Source organism: Dama dama, chromosome 17, assembly GCF_033118175.1.
Source record: "Dama dama isolate Ldn47 chromosome 17, ASM3311817v1, whole genome shotgun sequence".
Lineage (NCBI taxonomy): Eukaryota > Metazoa > Chordata > Mammalia > Artiodactyla > Cervidae > Dama > Dama dama.
In genome coordinates, this window is record NC_083697.1 from 63507966 (window position 1) to 63528652 (window position 20687).

Sequence of the window (20687 nt, forward strand, 5' to 3'; positions counted from 1 at the left end):
TAGGTACAAAGTTTTAGGACAGGAAAATGAGATAGCTCTGGAGATAGATGATGTTGTGATATTTGTATAACAACGGAAATGCATTTAATGTCCCTGAACTGTACACCTAAAAATGATTACAGTGGTAAATTTTATGTTATGGATATCTGACCACAGTAAAAAGAAAACAAAAATCATGGAAAACCAGCAGAGTTAGTACGTGGAATTAAAAAGGAGAAAGGAATGCAGGCTTTTAAGAGAAGATGGGGAAATTATTAGAAAAAATGATGTTCTAGATTATGCAGTGTTTTCTTCATGTTTATGATTCAAATGGCAAAGAGAGAAAACTGATCAATATATTGGCTTATCACTGAGACTTTTCAAGTGTGTGAAATCTAGTCTAAAAGTGTCCTTGTTCTAAGGTTAAGAGTTGAGTTAGCCTGAGGTACTATGACAATTCCTTCATGCTTTTAGATACTGGAATCTGTTCCAACATATGTGTAATTTTTTTTCTAAGTACAGGACAAACCGATACTACAAGGTGACACAAAATCCCAGTAGAAAGGAAGCCAGCAAATATTTCTATCTGCGATGTGTTAAAATGGAAGGGACGGTCTGCTCCAAAGAGAGGGCTCAATGGCCAGCGGCATGCTTTCTTCCAAAGTTTGGTCCAGTCTTCCTGGCATTGCTCAGTAATTGAGTCAAACCATCTTAACATTTCTGGTAGGTATAAGTGGTAATGGTGAAGCATAACTAAATATTCATGAGCTTAAACCTGTTACTCCTTAAACCTGTTCGATGTCTTCCAGTGTTTGAGAATCTGATTATATTTATGATCAGTATTAGTAGACTTTCAGTGTGTTTGTGTTGAGGGGGGGTGGCGATTGGTGAGGATGCCGATTAGACAGAACTAGTCTGTAGAAACTATCACTTTAAAATTCTAGTCGTGTGAATGCATGCCAAGTTGCTTCAGCCACGCCCAACTCTTTGTGACCCTATGGACTGTAGCCCGCCAGGTTCCTCTGTCCGTGGGATTCTCCAGGCAAGAATACTGGAGTGGGTTGCCATTTTCTTCTCCAGGGGATCTTCCCCACACAGGGATCAAATCCAAGCAGACACTCCTTAGCTACAGGCAAATTGAACCTCTTTAAAAAAGAAGAAACAGGTCTTGATAAGTTGTGACCCATCCAAGTTTAAGTATTTTTGTTTGTTGTTTGTCTGAACTCACCAACTGAATTAAGCTTCTTGTAGACAATGAAAAGACCTTTTGTTCCCTGGAAGCAGGTGGAACAGATATGAACACAAGCGGCGGCATAAATGGCACGTGAGTGACTGCAAGCCTCACGGGTGCATTCCCCCGTGAACGGGTCAGAGGCATCGAGGTGGACACAGCATCAACCGGATGATACTGTCTACTTCAGAGGCCTGGCGTTAGTTAGCGCTGGGCTGGGTCAGGGGAGGGGACAGGCTTATACTTCCTAACCTTCTCAGATCCATTTATGATTTTAAATCTTCATGTGAAAGAACGCAATCTGTACACGTGTACAGTGGTGTGAACCTTGTCGTATGTCATGTTTGGGGATGGGGATGGCAAGTATCCTTTAGTACATTTCTGGAGGATAGTTTGACAACCTCAATTAGAGTAGTCATTAAACTAACAGTTCATCCTCAAAAAAAAAGTTCATTCTCATTCATTCCATTTACAGAAATTTAACCCAAGAAGATAATCAGGGACACGGGTAAAATTTATCGTCAGGTATGTTCACTACTGTGGTGTTCATAGCACCATGTAATGAACATCATAGTATGTATTTACATGTGATGTAACAAACCTTCAAAAATGTGAAAATGGCTATAACAATTACAGCGTTAATTGTAGGCTAGAATATTTATTTCATGTTCTCAACTATGTTAATTTTGTTAAATTATATTTTAGAATATATATGAAAATTTTCAAAAGAGCTTCCCAAGTAGCTAGGTGGTAAAGAATCCGCCTGCCAACGCAGGAGATGCGGGTTCCATCCCCGAGTCAGGAAGATCCCCTGGCGAAGGAAATGGCAACCCATTCCAGTATTCTTGCCTAGTAAATCCCATGGACAGAGGAGCCCAGCAGACTACAGTCCACGGGGTCTCAACAGACTCAGACATGACTTAGTGACTAAGCAACAGCAATTTTTAAAACCTTAAAAAAGGAATATACTACAGTGTTAATTGTGGTTATCTTTGGATTTTCGGATTGCAAGTAATTTTATATTATTCTTTAACTTCCAAGTTTCCTTTAATGAATATGCTGTGACAAAAAGAAAAAAATATTTAATTAAAAACAATTTTAGCTCTCTGTGTCCCTGAGGTCAGTGGGCTATGTTCAGAACCCAGCCTAGAGGATGTGAAGAGAGACGTGGTGAGGCAGGTGGGCTGGGGGTGGGAGGGGGAGGGAGAGAGTCGGGCAACCAGTGTCACTAGTAGTCCCTCCCTAACATACAGGGATCTGCTGTCTCTACCTCTCAGAGCGAAGGGAGGGCTGTGGTTACGGCTGGGAGGGCTGGCCGTCCAAGCCAGCTTCGGGGTGAAGCTGATGCAAGTAACCTTTTTCTTCTATGCCCCCTATCCCTACCATAGCATACCTGGGATTGTCACCCACAGAATAATGCCTTCTGCCTGTGGAGGATTATAGAGTTGTCAAAGTGCATTTATATATATTGTAGTTCACAGGATTACCATGATTTGGAGAGTCTAACATAGTTATTTTTACCTTATATGACAGGTGAGGAAACAGAAATTAGAGGAGGCATACGGATTGTTCAAGGACATACCAGTAGCTCTCTAACTTTTACAAAGGACCTTCCTTGCAAAAATAATTTCAAAAGACCACTCTGAGTGAAATCGCTTGAACTCATTTGGGGGAGGTTGGGGAGGGTGAGGGAGACAGATACAGAAGCAGTAAACAATTTCCCTTAATTCCTAAGATGCTCACATAGCAGCAGCAGTAGCTTCTCGTCTTGGGCCTCAAAGATGTAAACTGAGCAAAGAAATAAGGATTTATATTGTTGGTTCAAAATGACTTATCACGTCGTATGTACTAATGTTGTCAATAAACATACATCTGGTACACACTCTCTATACAGCAGATGTACTGGTTGACAAGAATGAAAACTTATCAAACTTTGGTAAGGTGGACTTACCAAAAACCACCAACTCGACTTGTCTGATCCTCTACACGATGTAGAATAAGAATACACAGGAAGATTCAGGGAGCTTTCTTGGGATTTCTCAGTTCAGTTTTTGGAGTGCCCCTTGAGATAAATCCTGAGGAGTTAAAAAAAAAAAAAAAAAACTGCTAGGAATGTTTTCTATTTCAATAAAATTTTCATATGTGCATTATGAATTTGGGGCCATTTTCTTCAAAAAATTAAACTAGTATTACTCTAATTATCATACTCTCTTCAGATTAAGAAATGCAACCTTTTATTCCTCCCCCTATCCTTGAAGAAACAGGGAACACCCATAAGAAAATGACCAATTTCTTCCATTTGTTGTATTTCCCCCTCTGTCTTATTTAGAACCCTGCTCTCCACCCCTGACTCCAAGATGAACAACACAGCGTTTAGGAATGAATACAGATGTAGCTTATATTTTATGCTTATAAATCCACAAGAAGAAGAGGTGGTACCCCTTTAAAGAGATGGTACTATCTAGCTCATGGACTCCCCCATCCCTATTTGGGGGCTTATGTCACACATCACTATGGATCATCACATTCTTTCCTGCTAGATCCAGAGGGTCTCAAAAACCAGTGAAACAAGCACTTTGGCCAACCACCACCAACTGATCAGAGCTGGTATAAAAGAAACTTGTTATTCTGCCCTAAAATGTGTAAGACTCTTTGGAGGATGTTATTTGCATGGAGTACTACAAAAAATAGGATTTAGAGTCCTAGGATAATCTTGAAAGTCATAATATAGAAAGCATTCAAAAGAAACTTAAGTTCAAGAGAAAGGTATTTTAAAAGGGTATGTGAAAAATATGTACCCTGAGCACAAAACTTTTACTTTTATCTCACACCTGGAAATATTAATATAATCTGCCAAACTTCAGGAATATTCTCACCTAACCACAGAGGGCCCTCATGAAGCCATCTGAAGACCAGGATGACTGCCACAATCCAATATGGTGCAGTGGCTGCCAACGCCAGACTTGGAGCACCTAGAAGACTGGGATTTAATTCTAGCTCTGCCATGCTTTGTTCTATGTTCTTAGGCAAATCATTTTACCTGGCTGAGCTAAAGTTTGCTCCCCTGAAGAAAAATAAAAAGAGTTGGATTACCGGTAGTTTTCAAACTGGTTTTTTAATATTTGTTTTGCTTCTTTTTTTTTTTTTTTTAAAGGTGTAGCATCCTTTCTTCCACCAAAATTTTACCTAGATACAGAAACAAACTGATAAAACAGGAGCTGGCTAAGCTGAAGTAGGGGATGATATGGGAAACATCTCCACCCACTCTGCTTCATTGTCCATCCAGGCTGTGTGGGAACACCATTTAGAACCACAGAGCACAATTTAGAACCTGCCAATGAAACAGCCTTTTAAGTCAGTTACAGGCCTCCCAGGTGGCGAAGAACCCGCCTGCCAATGCAGGAGACATAAAAGACATGGGTTCAATTCCTAGGTTGGGAAGATCCCCTGGAGGAGGGCATGGCAACCCACTCCAGTATTCTTGCCTGGAGAATCCCATGGACAGAGGAGCCTGTTAAGCTACAGTCCATGGGGTCACAAAGAGTTGGAAGTGACTGAAGTGACTTAACACGCACGAACACAGTCAGTTACAGCTCCAAAATTATTCCACCATAACTATCTTTACATTGCAGTGACTGGCAAGGCATTCAGTGGGATCCATAACATTATAGGAACACAAGCAATAAAACTAAGCCATGAACTGGCTTTAATCCTAATTATTAATGATCTACTAAAAATAAAGCCACACCCTCAAATAAATCATAGAATAATTGCTGTTAAACTCTGTACATCTCAAAGCATATAACCCTCACCTTTCTTAAAGGTTGCATCCTAGATAATACCTAATAATCACCGTCACAGTGTTTGATAAAGAACAATAAATGTGGAAATGACAAGGTGTGTCCTGAAATTAATTCTGCCCTATCAAGACAACAGAATAAAATGTAAACTCCTGCACTATTCATTTACTATTTAAGTGAATCCTGACAAACTTACTCAACTTTTCTGGGCCTCAGTCTCCATATCCATAAAGTGGAGCTAATTCCTTGTGGGACTGTATGGAGAACAGAGAAAATACTTATAAAACACTATTCCTGGCACATAATATTGGTGCAAAATTGTAACCTTTATAATGGCAAATGTTTCCCTTTGAAAAATAATATCATGGTAATGGAGATGTAAGCTCTATGAAGTGGAAGCAAATTATTAATATATAAGTGAAACTATAGGTTTTACATAGTTTTGTGCTAAATCTTAATGATGGAAAGGATTACTGAAGTGCCTCTCATGGCAATTCAAGTAACAAAAAATTTCCTGGGGGGGAAAATACTTAGGACTATTTATTTACCGAAAAACCTGATTTTCCAGAATGACTCCAAACACAAGTCATTTCATAAATATTTTAGTACTATTTTATCATGAAAATCTTCAAGCAAAACCCACATGCCACTTTTTCCTGTCACTCCACACTCATCCTGATACAGTATTGGGTGTCCTGGGGCACCCCATTTAAGAAGTCCATCTCTAGTATAAGTCTTCCATTTTACTATGGAGTAAACTGTCTTACTGAAGGTCACATAAGATTTGTGGGGAAGTTCATAGAGAAACAAAATAGTTTACAGACAGAAACTGGGTTAATGCATTCACTCCAACCCTTCACTCCTTGCTCTGTGGAAAAGCTACAGATAGTGTCCATCATAGGCTTCCTGGGTGGCACTGGTGGTAAATAACCCATCTGCCGATGCAGGAGAATTAAGAGACACGGGTTCGTTCCCTGGTTCGGGGAGACCCCTGGAGGAGGGCATGGCAACCCACTCCAGTGTTCTTGCCTGGAGAATCCCATGGACAGAGGAGTCGGGCGGGCTATGGTCCATACGGTCACAAAGAGTTGGTAGGATCCGATGGCAATCTTCTGTTGAGCTTACGACACCTATGGCATCATCTTCATTTGCCTGCCCTGATTTCCACCCTCTCTATTTTGTCTACCATATGTATTTTTGAAAGCTGTTCAAATCTATTTTTGGAATGAGGCAAGGTATAAATAAATATGTGAAATTAATAACTGTCTTTTTTCCAAAAGGAGGCTCCAGTCTAATATCAAGTTTCATGTCACATTCTGCTTCTTTCAACTCTCAAGCATAAACTGAGGCTAAAAATAACTTTCTCAACCCCAGTCCTCCACCAAGGAATGAGAATTCTGTTTCTTAAAAACAAACTGGTTCTAAACATAAACCAAATGTCCACACCCCAGGACAATAGAATACGAGTCTGAAGGGAACAGCTACCCACTCCAGTATTCTGGCCTAGAGAAATCCATGGACTGCACAGTCCGTGGGCTCGCGAAGAGTCAGACATGACTGAGCGACTTTCACTTTCACTTTTCACTAAAGCCACCAGGAGTCTACCAGAGTGAGCGTCTGGTAACAGAGCACTGCTTCGAGCTCTGCCAGCAGCAGTCTGAGGCCCTGTGCGGGCACGCCACTTAGCTTTCTGGCCGTAGCATCCTCACCAGCATACTGAAGCTGATATTAACGCCACAGGTGAGAGTCGTTACAAGGATAACACGAGGCACTACATTTTGAAAGCCATCTTGTAAACTGCAACCATCGGCTCCTGCCTGGACAGCTGCAGCAGCCTCCCAGCTGACTTCATCCCATCCACTCTTGCCTGCTGCAATCAATCTGGCTCTCCAGACAGGCAAAGTGACCTTTTAAAAACACACAATCTGGACTTCGGAGACATGGGTTCAATCCCTGGTCTGGGAAGACCCCGCACGCCTTGGGGCAACTGAGGCCGAGCACCGCAACTAACTGAAGCCCTTGCACCTAGAGCCCATGATCTACAAGAGAAGCCACTGCAATGAGAATCCCGCACACCGCAATTAGAGAATAGCCCCTGCTCTCTGCAACTAGAAAAAAAGCCCGTGCGCAGCAACGAAGATCCAGAGCAGCAAAAAAAAAAAAAAAACGTAATTAATTAAAACCCACACAATTTGATCATGTCACCCTCCTGCTTAAATCTCTACCCTCTCTTCCACTACCCTTAGAATAAAGTCAAATAAGGGACGTAAGGAAGACTTTGGCTCCTTCCCCAGCCTCATCTTGTGTCGCTTTTCACCAACACTTGCTACTCCTGGAGCTTTAAATCTTCACCAATGCCCTGCCTAGCTAGCTTGTTCTCATCCTTACACTTCACTCCTCGGAGGTCATCTTTGGAGCCCCTCTCATAACACTGGCTTGAATCTAATGAAATTGCCCCTTGAGGGAACAAAAACAGTAGAATACTGGCAATTTTATCTGCTTTAATCTTACAGTAGTTGGTATAATGGCATTCTCAAATCCATTATAGATAGACTTGACCGGGCAGGATCCAGACCTGATCACAGCTATAATCCCAGTGTCCCACACACAATCCTAGCACACAGTAGGTGCTTCACTGTTTAATTAGTGAGAGGGATTGTTACTACCTTTTCAACACTAAGCACATAATTGATATATTGTCATTGGGAGGATCATGTTTTTGTTCAAATGCTACTGTTGCATAGGAGTAAAATATAGCCAAAAAAAAAAAAAGAGAGATCACCTTTTAAGACTTTCCTGACATTTCCGGAAACCATGACTTTTAGTAAGTATAACACATATCATCAGGAATAGAATTTAGCCCACTGATAAGGTATCATTTATGAATTTTTTTCTTTTTCAACTCAAATGTTTCTTACCAAAGGGCAGAATGAAAACTCTCAAAGGAAACCAGATGATTTGGATTTATCTTTATATATATATATATATATATATATATATATATATATATATATATATCTTTATATATATATATATATTACAGTTTTGCCATGTGACGGCAAAGCAGTTGGGGGAAAACTAGCATACAAAAGGATGTTGGACTTGAAATTGAGGAACTTAAAAACACACTTCCTCATGATATTAAAAAAGAATACACCTAAAACATCCCCAGATCACCTTGCCAAGTATACCTTATCTTATGTCTCTCCTGAAATGAACACAGCAAAGACCAAGTCCAAACAAGCTGGGATGGACTTCCCTGGTGGTCCAGTGGTTCAGACTCGGAGCTCCCAGTGTAGGGGGCCTGGGTTCAATTCCTGCTCTGGGAACTAGGTATCACATGCCGCAACTAAGACCTGATGCAGCCAAATAAATAAATATTGAAAAAATAATAAACAAATTGGGATGATTTGCAGGGTAGAGGAAGCTAGTCCCAATAGTACTAATTATAACAAATATTCACGGAGTGCTTATTAGGTGCCAGGCATTGTGCTAAGCGTTTCATGTATACGTATTTAATTGTTACTACAACTCCACGAAGCAATTCTATGTTTATACTCATCCTGAACATGAGGGAGACAGCTCATTTGTTCAGGTTCCTTAATTGTAACTGATGCAGCTGGGATTGAAACCCAAGAGGTCTGAGACCAGAGTCTGTGCTCTTAATTACTGTGCTCTGTGGAAGAATCCAATTGCTTCCATACCCCAGTTTGGGAGTAGAAAATGAAAATTTGTGTCACAACAGAAATGACAAATCACTCTGTATGTATTTATATGGCAGTTTCAGAGTCATTTATGAGAAGTCAAAACTGTGAACAGCAAACCCATGGATTGTCAAGGCCCACCATCTAAGGGTTTTCTGAAGACTCTCAATATCCACCTTCAAACAGTAAAAGATATGCTTGGCTTGGGTTACAAATAAAGCTAGGAGTGTAACTTTTTAGATGAAGAGTAGAAAATGTGAGATACTCATAAATATTATGGGCTCAGAAATACCTGGTTACCCAGCTTGTTCCCTAGATTCTTGAAAAACTGGCATGCTTGGGGAAGTTCTCGAGAAACCCTATGAAAGGCATAATCAGAGCCTGCAACTTCACTGTCTATGACTGTCAGTAATCTCTAATCAGATTGTTCTTTCTCGCTAACATTTTAACAAAATTATCCATGTCTTTTCATAGCAAAGAAAATGAACACAGTAACATTAACACCACAGAAATCATTTTTAAAATGAATGAAAATTACCAATTCTTTATGTATGATTCATAACCGGTGGTTACTGCAATCTCCCCTACCCACTCCCTCCATTTCTTGTGTGTGACATTTGACCCTTTTTATAATGTGCACCCTGTACCAGTGAAACCTAAGGCACCAGCTAGTTACTCATTAAACCCGGGTGCCAAGGGCTGACTTGTACAAATTACGCTGTTAACTGCCCGGCCTGGCCTGTGTGCAAAAGTGGAAAAAGCAATCATCATAGCTGTGAAATTCTGTCATATCGGCAGAATTGAACTACAAATTGCAGCAATTCGTGCCTGACCTCTGATCTGTGAAGTTAAGTCTAAACCTTTGAACCTCAGCTTGGAGTTGAGAAGTAGTATTTACTTGTACCCAAGAAGATGGCTGCTGTGAATAGTTAACCCCGGGCGCCTGGTGCTCCATCTATCTCCACCTGCCCTGAAAAGTCAAGAGGGAGATCTGGAGGGTAAACGTCTCATAAAGTGGCATCATGAAAAAAATCTAATAAAGGCAGAAAATTTCAGGATCTAACTTTTTTTTCCCCAGGATGCAACTTTTTTAAAGGAGCATATAAAAATAATTCTTAAAAAGGAGAGAATCTGAGATAACTGAAATTATTGGACATTTAGCCCCAGTGAGAATGTGTGCTAAAAAGTTTTCTTTATAAATTAGGCAAAAATAGGGTTTTGACTATACATTAAAACTTTAAAAAATTTTAATCAAATGATACGATCTCTCATGTTATATTTTTAAATAATTATCTAATTTCTGTATAAAATACAAACTCATATTAAGTCAGCTCTATAAAAAAGCAATCTTGGGAAACCAGTTTTACTTCTTTGAACCTAAGCTTACCTTCTCATACTAAACATTAGATGTAGGCTAAGGAATAAGCATAATATCAGTAATAAATGTTTTTATGTATACATTTGTTATAACATTGATTCATCATATTTTATTCATAATGACCAGGGTTTTTCTTTTTAGGATTAGCTTCAAATGCTATCCAGATCACTCCATTTCCAGGTAGAAAGAAGCAAATAAAGACTCTTTATATCTGGCTTCTTTAATATTAGAACAAATCTAAACAGCACATAAAATATAACTAAATTATTCCTTCTGATAAAAGTGAAACTAATTTATATAGTGTTTAAAGTATATAAACCTACACTTACTTAATTCCATTTCATAAACTTTACTGTTGGCTTGAAAAAAAGCAGTACGATTGATATGAGTCCTTTTACACCTGAACTTTTTTCAGTCATTATCAGTAACCTTTACGTAGTAACTCTCAAGAGCTAATTCTATTAATTTCATAGTTTTCCTTATCACATCTCATTTAAATAATCACACAAAATTCTTCTGTAACGACTGAGTCTGAAATGACTTTGGAAAACAAATGTGGATATTACTGATAAATTCCTGCTTTTAATCCCAGAATGAAAATAGCAGCAATCTATGAAAACATGACTTTTTTTTTTCCACCTAGTTTTTTCAAGTGTGATAAAGTGAAGAGATGCTAGACAAACTGTTTTTGGCTTTTTTTTAAATGTTCTTAAGAAGTTTGGTTTTGCTGCTGGTAAGGCAAACTGTGCAGCATTTGAAATTCTCACAAACTTCTAAAATTTTTTTGCCCTCAATTAAAAACAAACAAAATGGATCACTTGTTTATTCAACCTGATCTAAATTACGTTAACTAAACAAAACCATCTCCTCCTCTCTTCCAATTACAACAAATAACGTGTCCCCTACCTTTCCAGTCTTGAAATCTGGATGCGACAGGCTAATGGTAACAAAAGCTTTGCTTAAGCAAACTTTGCTCCTGACCCAGGAACTGCGTAACTCTATTATACATGACACACTTCGCCTCATTGGTCAATGAGCTTTGGCCACTTAAATGCCTTGGGAGTCATTTGCTAAGGGCACCTGGAATGAACTTGAGTGGGTGGTACAGAAAGAAGGGAGGTGTTTAAATCACCAGATACGAAATGCTCCACAGCAGCCTGACAATTTAATAGCAAACTTACGGTAGCAAATGGATCTGGGGAAGACCCAAGAAGACAAAAGTCCTGACATTTCATAGAGAAGGAAATGTACCTGAAGTATTTTATTCTAACACCAATACTAACTAAAAGGAAACAAATGTTTTTTTTTTAAATTCACCTTCCTAGAAATAAGGTGGGTGCCGATTACATTGTTCTGCTTGCTACAAAAAAAACAATTCTTACTTCACCTGAGTTGTTGAGTTTTAAGCACTTCATGAAGTGCTTAGAAAATTTCCAAAATAGAAAGTACTCAAAAAATGTTACCATGATTTCCTAGAAATGTTCTATTTTTTAGTGTATTATATATATATATATATATATATATATATATATATATATTTTTTTTTCCCCTTCTCATTGTATCTGGGGTAGGTAACTGGGAGTGAGTACCCTTTATCTTTTCTCCTAATCACTACCAGTAATAGGGTTTAGATAAGCCTGGTAGAAAAAAGAGAGAGGCAGAAATTACATAAGAACTAAACCCTCATTTATCTTACTTTACCCATTTGGAGCTGGCAATGGATTTACTGGTCAGAGGCAGGGGAAAATAGAAGGGGTAGAAAGAAAAAGGAGTAGTAAAACATGATTCATGGATAATAAAAACAGTCTGTACATAACAACAGGTTGGGAGGACCAGAAGCACTTAAGCAGAGTAAATATATTCCTCTTCAAGCAGTGAAGAGATGGAACCGCTCTGGGGGTTGAGATTGTCACTTCAGGCGGCCGGCAGATCAGGGGAGAAGGGACCAGAAGATGGACTGCAGGAGGGTTCCTGAAAGCTAACCAGTGACATCTGGGACCACCTGGGCCAGAATTAACATGAGCTCTACAGCTCAGGGGTAAAGAATCCACCTGCCAATGCAGGAGATGCAGGTTTGATGGTTGGGAAGATTCCCTGGAGAAGGAAATGGCAACCCACTTCTTGCCTGGGGAATCCCATGGACAGAGGAGACTGGCGGGGATCACAAAAGTGGGACGGTACTTAGCATTCAAAGAAAGCACCCACCGGGTACAAAGAAAGGAACAAATCTATAACTCTATAATTTATCTATACATCTATAAATGTTTGAAACAAACATTTCAAACTTGTGGTCTTGAATTTTCCCTTAGTTGTTATTTTGTAAATCCCATAAACTTGAGCAATTTGAAGTAGCCAGGATGGGAAGTAAAAAGGCCAGAATGACAAGTTTTAAATCTATCTACTTATATTTTTAAAGAGAGACAGTTTTATTACTCCCAAATGAAATAATCTAAAGCTATCAATAGTGACAAGAAAATTATCAACAGGTTCCTTAGTAAAGGGTCAAAATCCAGAACAAGTCTAAGATTATAATCACGTTAAATATTATATAAAACTAAATTGCTAAGTTCTGATTAAAGGAAAATGGAAACAATCTTGCAATGATACTAAGGCAGTGTTTCAAAAAAACTACTGAATTTACACTGAATTCCTTTTGACTAAAAAGGAACCCAGAAAATCTGCCTTTTTATATAAGTGTAATTGAGTATATTATGTAAGAATATTATATAAGAATTTTTATAAATTCTGGATGTGTGACATGCCTTAAGCATTAGGAAGAATATTTTTGGCTTAAAGGTTTGGTTTATGAATGCCTGTTGGTCAAGTGTGTGAGTATACATGAGAGAGAAAGACAAAATGTGTGTGTGTGTACGTGTGTGTGTGTGTGTGTGTGTGAGTGAATTCTTATACAAACATTACCAAGAACACAAAAACATAAGTAACAAACCATCTCAAGATGACAAATTTTTAGAGTAAGGACAGGGCAGCTTTTCACTGAACATCTATAGGCATAATTACAATTACAGCCTGCCCTAAACAAAAATGAGCAACTTCTCCCTGCTTCTGCTTTGAACAGAGTTAATTTTAAAAGTATACATGGCACACCAATATCTATGGTCTTGGCAAAAACAAGGCACACAAGTTATCATAAATGCACACAGTATAGACAAGTACACAAGAAAAGTGAAAGTCCGCCCTTCTACTGGCAGGGACACCGATTCCTATTACATACACCTTGGTGAAGGCAGATGTATAAAAACTGCATGTCTGTGGCATCCCAGTAGACACGTGCTACATTTGCTGCCTAACTTCTGACAGCTCTGGCGTGCTTAAGTCATCCCTGGAGGAGCATCCTTTGTCTTAACAAGGCAACTTTGTTTTTAGAGTGGACTAAAGAAAAGAAAAAAAAAAAGAAAGTTTAGTCACTCAGTCGTGTCCAACTCTTTGCGGCCCCATGGACTGTAGCCTACCAGGCTTCTCCATCCATAGAATTTTCCAGGCAAGAGTACTGGAGTGGGTCGCCATTTCCTTCTCCAGGGATCTTCCCGACCCAGGGATCGAACCCGGGTCTCCCATGTTGCAGGCAGACACTTTACCCTCTGAGCCACCAGGGAAGCCTTGGAGTGGACTGGCAGCAGGCAAATATGAGATCTGAGACTGTGGCAAAAAAAAGCCTACTGGTGCAAAACAGAAGCCTGAGATCAGATGAGCTCTAAGGTAGATCTGGAAAAAGGAATAAGAAAATAAGATTCAGACAGGTCATGCAAAAGAGAAGTTGTAGCATGGATGGGGACCTGGTAATAAACCGGGAAATTGTCATGTGGGTTATTTTAAATATAGGTAATATCTACCAGAGCTTCCCTGATAGCTCAACAGTAAAGGATCTGCCTGCCAATGCAGGAGACTCAGGGTTCAATCTCTGGGTTGGGAAGATCCCCTGGAGAATGACATGGCAACCCACTTCATTATTCTTGCTTGAAGATCCCCATGGACAGAGGAGCCTGGCGGGCTGCAGTCCATGGGGTCACAGAGAGTTGGACATGATTTTGTGACTGGCCAACAACATTTATTAAAGTCCCTTTTACATCCTATTAAGAGAACATTATTTTTTATTTTATCTTACCTAAAGACTTAAAGATATAGCCAGTGTGAAGATCAAGTGAATGTGTGTTGCTCTGTATTTAACAGTAGTGTATAGTTTTCCAGAAGTAAACTTTACACTATTTAGAATTACAAAACTTTTGCTGAAATTGGTTACTGTATTAATGCATGACTAATGCAGAAGAGGAATAAATCACACACACACACACACACACACACACACACACACCCCCGAGGTACGAGCCTTCATATGAAAAAGTGTCAGTTATTGGCACTGAAGCCATATTACCTGTATGGGTGGTGTCAGCAACAATAGCTGGTCATGACCAGTAACTAGTCAACATGGGGAAGGTGAGTTCAAAGAGCTGAAGGCATGCAGGGATAAGAGTCCTCCTAAAGAAGGATAAACAGGAACCCACCAAAAGAATGGCAACATTGTTAAAGGATTAACACCTCCAAACATCTTTTGGTTTCCACATACACCCAGCATACACACACCTTGGCCTCAGCTGCAGGCACTGTTAACACCCCTTTACCTACAGGAATCTTCACTAATTCTTAGAAACTTGCCAGGTTTGACCACAGCAGACCGTGGGACCTCGTAATTACCAGTCTTTTCCTTCCACATCCTGTGCTAGTTTTAACAGACTTCTTATTTTGTAAAAGAAGTTGAGAAGAAATACTGAATGCAGGTGGAGAGGAGGTATCTATGACAAAGTCATAAATGATGTGTAACATCCAAGCCCTGTGTTCCACTTTTAACACAAAGAAAAGTCACACTGTAAAAAGGAGAACCCCCTCCCCCCAATGAGCAATCAGCTTAACAAGCGCTCTGGAAGTGTGTGATTTTGCAAAGGAATATGTAGGTTTTACTCTTTTATAGTTAAATGGTATTTCAATTTCCTCTAAATTACCACAGAAATCTCCTACCATTCTGGATTTACCAAGCACTGTGCGTTTCTGTCCAGATGTGGTTTTTTTCAGTAATGCTCTTGGGATATAGTCAAGCACAGAGGGAAAAACCTGGACCCTGACGTGGGCTCTATGAACTGGGAGCTAATAACTAATAATCTTTTTGGAGACAATCAAATATCAAACAACTAAAACACATAAAATATGGGGTGAACGCGGCACCACATGCTATGCAGACAGGAAGCACTGCAGTCAGGAGGGAGCCTCATCAAGCTGCCCAGAGTCCACGGGGACAGCGGCCATCCGGGGTGCCGGCAGGCTGCCTTCTGATTCACGGTCATCTTAGGTTACTTACACGGCCATCACAGGCCTCACAACTCGAAAACACGCACTTCTTGGGCCTTCCCTGGTGGCTCAATAGTAAAGAATCCACCTGCCAAAGCGGGAGACACAGGTTCGATCCCTGGTCTGGAAGGATCCCACATGCCTCGCAGTGACTAAACCCACGCGATGCAACAGCTGACCCTGTGCCCTGCAGCCGGAGGGCCGAATCTACTGAGCCCAGGAGCCGAGACTACCAAAGCCTGCGTACCCTGGAGCCCGTACTCCGCAACGAGAGCGGCCACCGCGATGTGAAGCCCGTGCCCAGCAGCTGGGGCCTAACCCCTGCTCCCTGCGACGAGAGAAGAGCCCACGCAGCAACACAGACCCAGGACAGCCAAAGCCAAAACTTAAAAAATAAAATAAAAACACACTTCTCTGTTTACTTTGTGATTTAAAAAAACCAAAACCTCTTTGCTGAAGAATTTTTCCTATATTATACCTAATTTATTCCAAGAATTAGGACTAAATAATATTGGCATTAATCTTAAACATAATATATTTCATAAGTATAGTACCTTAATCAACCAAAAAATTGAATCTTATCCGGGGCTTGAATGGCTGGCAAGGTACTAAATAAGTCATGTTGTCTTTAAAAGACTTTTTTTTTCTTATAACTCTTGGGTTCAGTTCTTGTTTAAGCTTAATTATCTGATCAATATACTTTTGCCATTTTCTAAAAGAAGCACTTACGTTTTGAGAACATAGAAGCAGATATTCTAAAGAAAAAATTTAATATGGAAACAATAGAAATCATGCAAAAAAGAATCTAGCAGATTAAAACTTTAACTGCTGTACATCTATAAACATCGGTTAAGTCATTAATTAGAAACATGAGGACACCTTTAATAGATCTAATTGCAAGGCTGGTCAGTTTAGATAATGCTAAAATTAGCAAGCAGTGTATGTTTAAGAAAAAAGAACAACATAAAATAGTACTGAAGCAAATAGTTTAGACATAATGAACCTAATTTTCTATGAGCACATGGTAACTTCTCGAGATATTCAATTTTAATTGGTTAGATGAGTCATTCGGTCATTCAACAAATGGTTACTGTCATTGACTGTCTTTGTTCTAGACCTTGAAAATAAAGTGGTGACTAAGACAGATATGGTTCTTCCTGTTATGCTGGAGAAACGTAATCAAAAAGAAAATATATACGTTTTGGGGAGGGAGCACAGTGACAAATACTATGAGGAAGAATAAAGCAGAGTTAGGAGGGAAAGGGGGAGCTATTTTGAGTAGGGTGGTCAGGGAAGTCCTTTTTCTCTCAAGGAAAGATTGCAGTGGGGTATCTGAAGACAAAGCTGGTGAAGCTGAAGTAGAGTGATCAGAGAGGCAGGGGTCAAACGTGGGGCTGACAGGCAAGGATTTTGGTTCTACTGGGCTTAATGGAGGATTTTTAGCAGAGAAGTGATGAGATCTGATTTTCTTTTTCTTAACATCACTCTGGGGTGAAAACGAGATCCCAGGCATGCAGATGAGGAAGCAGAGAGATGGACTGGAGGCTGTTCAGGCCTGGGAACCCTGGGGTCATGAGCAGAGAAGTTGACTTTGAATTACTTCATAAAGGTAGAACGGGCAGAGCTGACTAGTGGACGACCTGTAGTGTCCCGGATCCCTCACACTGCGGCCTGAGCAGCTGGGGTCGGGGTGGTTCCACGACAACATGTCAGTAATACGGGGTAAAACATTTTGCATGGCATGGCATTCAGTCACAAGCACCAAAAGTGCAAATTTATAGTATCAGTGATGTTGACCATCGGGCAGCATTTTGGAATGTTATTTTTAAAATCTAGGTTTAAGCCAATCAACTCAGTCCTTAACTTCACTGCTAAATGTAGTGTGCGTAAACTCTGCAGTCCTCTCCATTTCTAGTTTCCTTTGGTACTTTTATGTTCTTTAATTCAAAAAAATGTGCATGCTATGGAAAGCTGACTTCAGGGCCAAGAAACAACAAATACACGAAATACAGTCTCATCGACCTTCGTTATTAAAAGAGACATGCTGGGTGGGTGGGAGAGGGGATATACAAAAGATCCATGTTATTGAAAACTTCCAGATTTGAGGGAGACACAGACTTGTATAAACAAGAGCCTGCCTGGAAAACCTGGGGAGCTCCCAAGGCCTCCTGGAGGGAAGGTGGAGGACTGTAGTAAGTGGGTGTCTCCCTCATTCACGGTCTGGCCTTCATCTCCACCAGGCCCTTTGAGTTCGCTGCTCTTTTCTATTCCATACTCTTTCCATCTTGGGCTTCATGACCCATCCTACTTAATTCCCCTCATGACTATGATCTGCTTTGGAAGACCTCTATTACTGACTCCCCTTCTGTCCCCCAACACAGACTACAGTCTAGGATCTTCCTCCCTCATCCATTTACATCACTTGGCCTTTACTTTCTATTCTTCCACTTGAAAGAATAGTCTACAATCTTTTTTAGATGTCCTGTTAGCTAATAATATGAAATATGCCAGCTAAAATACTTATCATATATGCATGGCATATGTATTTTAATCTCTCACTTCAAGAATTACAGATGACTCAAACTTGACAAGATGTACAGCCTCATTGGTAAGCAAATAAATGTAAATTCAGGCAAGAAACATGCTTAGACTATCACTTTTAACCAATAAAATCAACAAATATTTTTAATGAATAGTGCTAAAATGTCACTCTTTGGTAAGACAAATATAAATTGATCAAAACCATTCCTTAAAAAAACTGTAATATATATGAAAAGCATTGAAAATATTTATTCTCTTCACTTGGCAATTAAATCATTAAGATCTATCTAAAGAAATAATAAAAATGAAGTTTACATACAAAGATGCTTATCTCAGCGATACTTATAATACATTTAGAAACTATCCAAACACTTCATCTTGAGGGAATGGTTAAATAAATAATGGTAAGAAGCCACTAAAAATTATATTAGTTCTTCAGCCACTAAAAATTACATTTTCATAGAATTTTAATGTTATGAATAAAAATTTATGATATGTGAGAGTAAGAAAATAGTACAGAAAACTGTATGTATAGCATGATCTCAACTGATACTATAGATGTAAAAACTAGAAAAATATAATAAAATATTGATAGTGGTTGTCTTTGGATAGTAAGAATATTAAATATGGTTACTTAAGTTTTTCCTCTTTGTAGTCTATATTTTAACATTACATTTGGTTATTAGAAAAATTTAAATGATTTTATAAAATAATTTCTTGTTTTAGCCCCTTTCTCTCCTTTCAACCCATCATTTTAAGCTCTTACTGCCAATTATTTCCCTTTCTCTTATCAATTTAGCTAACACTAACCACACACATGAGAAACACTGGGTTGGAAGAAGCACAAGCTGGAATCAAGATTGCCGGGAGAAATATCAATAACCTCAGATATGCAGATAACACCACCCTTATGGCAGAAAGTGAAGATGAACTAAAAAGCCTCTTGATGAAAGTGAAAGAGGAGAGTGAAAAAGTTGGCTTAAAGCTCCACATTCAGAAAACTAAGATCATGGCATCTGGTCCCATCACTTCACGGGAAACAGATAGGGAAACAGTGGCTGACTTTATTTTTTTGGACTCCAAAATCACTGCAGGTGGAGACTGCAGCCATGAAATTAAAAGAGCCTTACTCCTTGGAAGGAAAGTTATGACCAACCTAGACAGCATATTAAAAAGCAGAGACATTACTTTGCCAACAAAGGTCCATCTGGTCAAGGCTATGGTTTTTCCAGTGGTCATGTATGGATGTGAGAGTTGGACTGTGAAGAAAGCTGAGTGCCGAAGAATTGATGCTTTTGAACTGTGGTGTTGGAGAAGACTCTTGAGAGTCCCTTGGACTGCAAGGAGATCCAACCAGTCCATCCTAAAGGAGATCAGTCCTGGGTGTTCATTGGAAGGACTGATGCTGAAGCTGAAACTCCAATACTTTGGCCACCTCATGCGAAGAGTTGACTCACTGGAAAAGACCCTGATGCTGGGAGGGGTTGGGGGCAGGAGGAGAAGGGGACAACAGAGGATGAGATGGCTGGATGGCATCACCGACTGGAGGGACATGAGTTTGAGTAAACTCCGGGAGTTGGTGATGGACAGGGAGGCCTGACATGGTGCGATTCATGGGGTCGCAAAGAGTTGGACACGACTGAGCGACTGAACTGAACTGAACCACACACAACCTCTTTCCTTCCCATTTGATAGCCACTTTTCCTGCTAACCATCCAGAAAGCAGTAAGAACTATCTATCTTAAGTGTGGCTGGGATCATATTACTCCAGTGAAAGGAATCTGATGTCATCCTGATCATCCATAACATTACGAGCTTTTTGATCATGAACTGCAAATCTTAACTTCTGACTACAAACCACTGCATAATTTCCCTTTGTTCCTCTCAACCTCAACAGACACACACCCACATACAAAATCCCCGACTCCCTTTCTACTTTCTATGTCTGAACAGACCTGTGTTTTCTTTCACAACTCTTCTCTGGAATCATCTTCTCAGAAAGGCTTCTTATGCAGGTATCTGCCTTTCTCCACATGGCTTTCTTGCCACACTGCTTCAGCATTTCTGCTTATATATGTATACATACACATATATGTGTGTGTGTGACTATTTGACAACTGTGTGTCATTTGCAAAACGGTTTGGAATTTCTTTTATCACAGCATTGCATAAACTATAATTCCACATTTGAAAACTAAAACTAAAAAAAAAAAGGAAAATTAAAACTTATACACAAAGTTTAAGACTTTCTCTTGATTTTTTTTTTTTTTTTTTTTGGTTGTTGTTGTTGATTTACATGGTTGCCATTCACTTGCATGACAAGCTGATAGTATTAATACCTTACAAAATACATCATATACAAGCCATCTGCTTTCAACGTGTCTCCCTGCCAAGGGCATACACACAGAAATTCACTAACCTGGGTGCTCAATGCTCTTGATGAAATTCCAAACTACTGGTAAAATATTTTGACTTACCATATGGAGCCATAAATCATAGTTAGAAAATTCAGCTTAGTAAGAATCCTTGTGAAACAAAGACCTCAAAGCTAAATCTCTTTAGCACTTTGGTGAACAACTATGAAGACAATTAGGAAGAAGAAAAGTCACAGTAACAGATGCTACCTCTGTGTAGTAAGAGCATGCATGTGTGGGCCTTTTCTGTTCTCCTACCATATTTGTTTCAGGCTTCCAATCT

At 39.5% G+C, this 20687-nt stretch overlaps 1 protein-coding gene and 1 long non-coding RNA gene across 16 annotated transcripts in view; one reads left to right on the forward strand and one right to left on the reverse strand.

Annotated features, from left to right (window-relative positions):
- Nucleotides 1-19147, forward strand: part of LOC133071806 (uncharacterized) — a 38546-nt gene extending 19399 nt beyond the window's left edge. The window contains exons 3-4 of one of the 5 annotated variants that reach the window (XR_009696547.1): nucleotides 502-702; nucleotides 18791-19147. This is a non-coding gene — a long non-coding RNA (uncharacterized LOC133071806). Of the gene's footprint in view, nucleotides 1-501; nucleotides 1126-1260; nucleotides 2379-3539; nucleotides 4323-6290; nucleotides 7661-18790 lie in introns of those variants that run through there. The other 4 variants (XR_009696546.1, XR_009696544.1, XR_009696545.1 and 1 more) reach the window with 4 other exon arrangements.
- The window catches only part of RBM47 (RNA binding motif protein 47), a 176899-nt gene that overhangs the window by 32424 nt on the left and 123788 nt on the right, over nucleotides 1-20687 (reverse strand). For 3 of the 11 annotated variants that reach the window (XM_061164621.1, XM_061164624.1, XM_061164623.1), the window contains one exon: nucleotides 3162-3285. The exons of 6 other annotated variants lie outside the window; for them this stretch is intronic. The gene's annotated coding sequence lies outside the window, so the exon portion shown is untranslated. Of the gene's footprint in view, nucleotides 1-3161; nucleotides 3286-10998; nucleotides 11080-20687 lie in introns of those variants that run through there. 2 more of the 11 variants (XM_061164622.1, XM_061164627.1) reach the window with 2 other exon arrangements.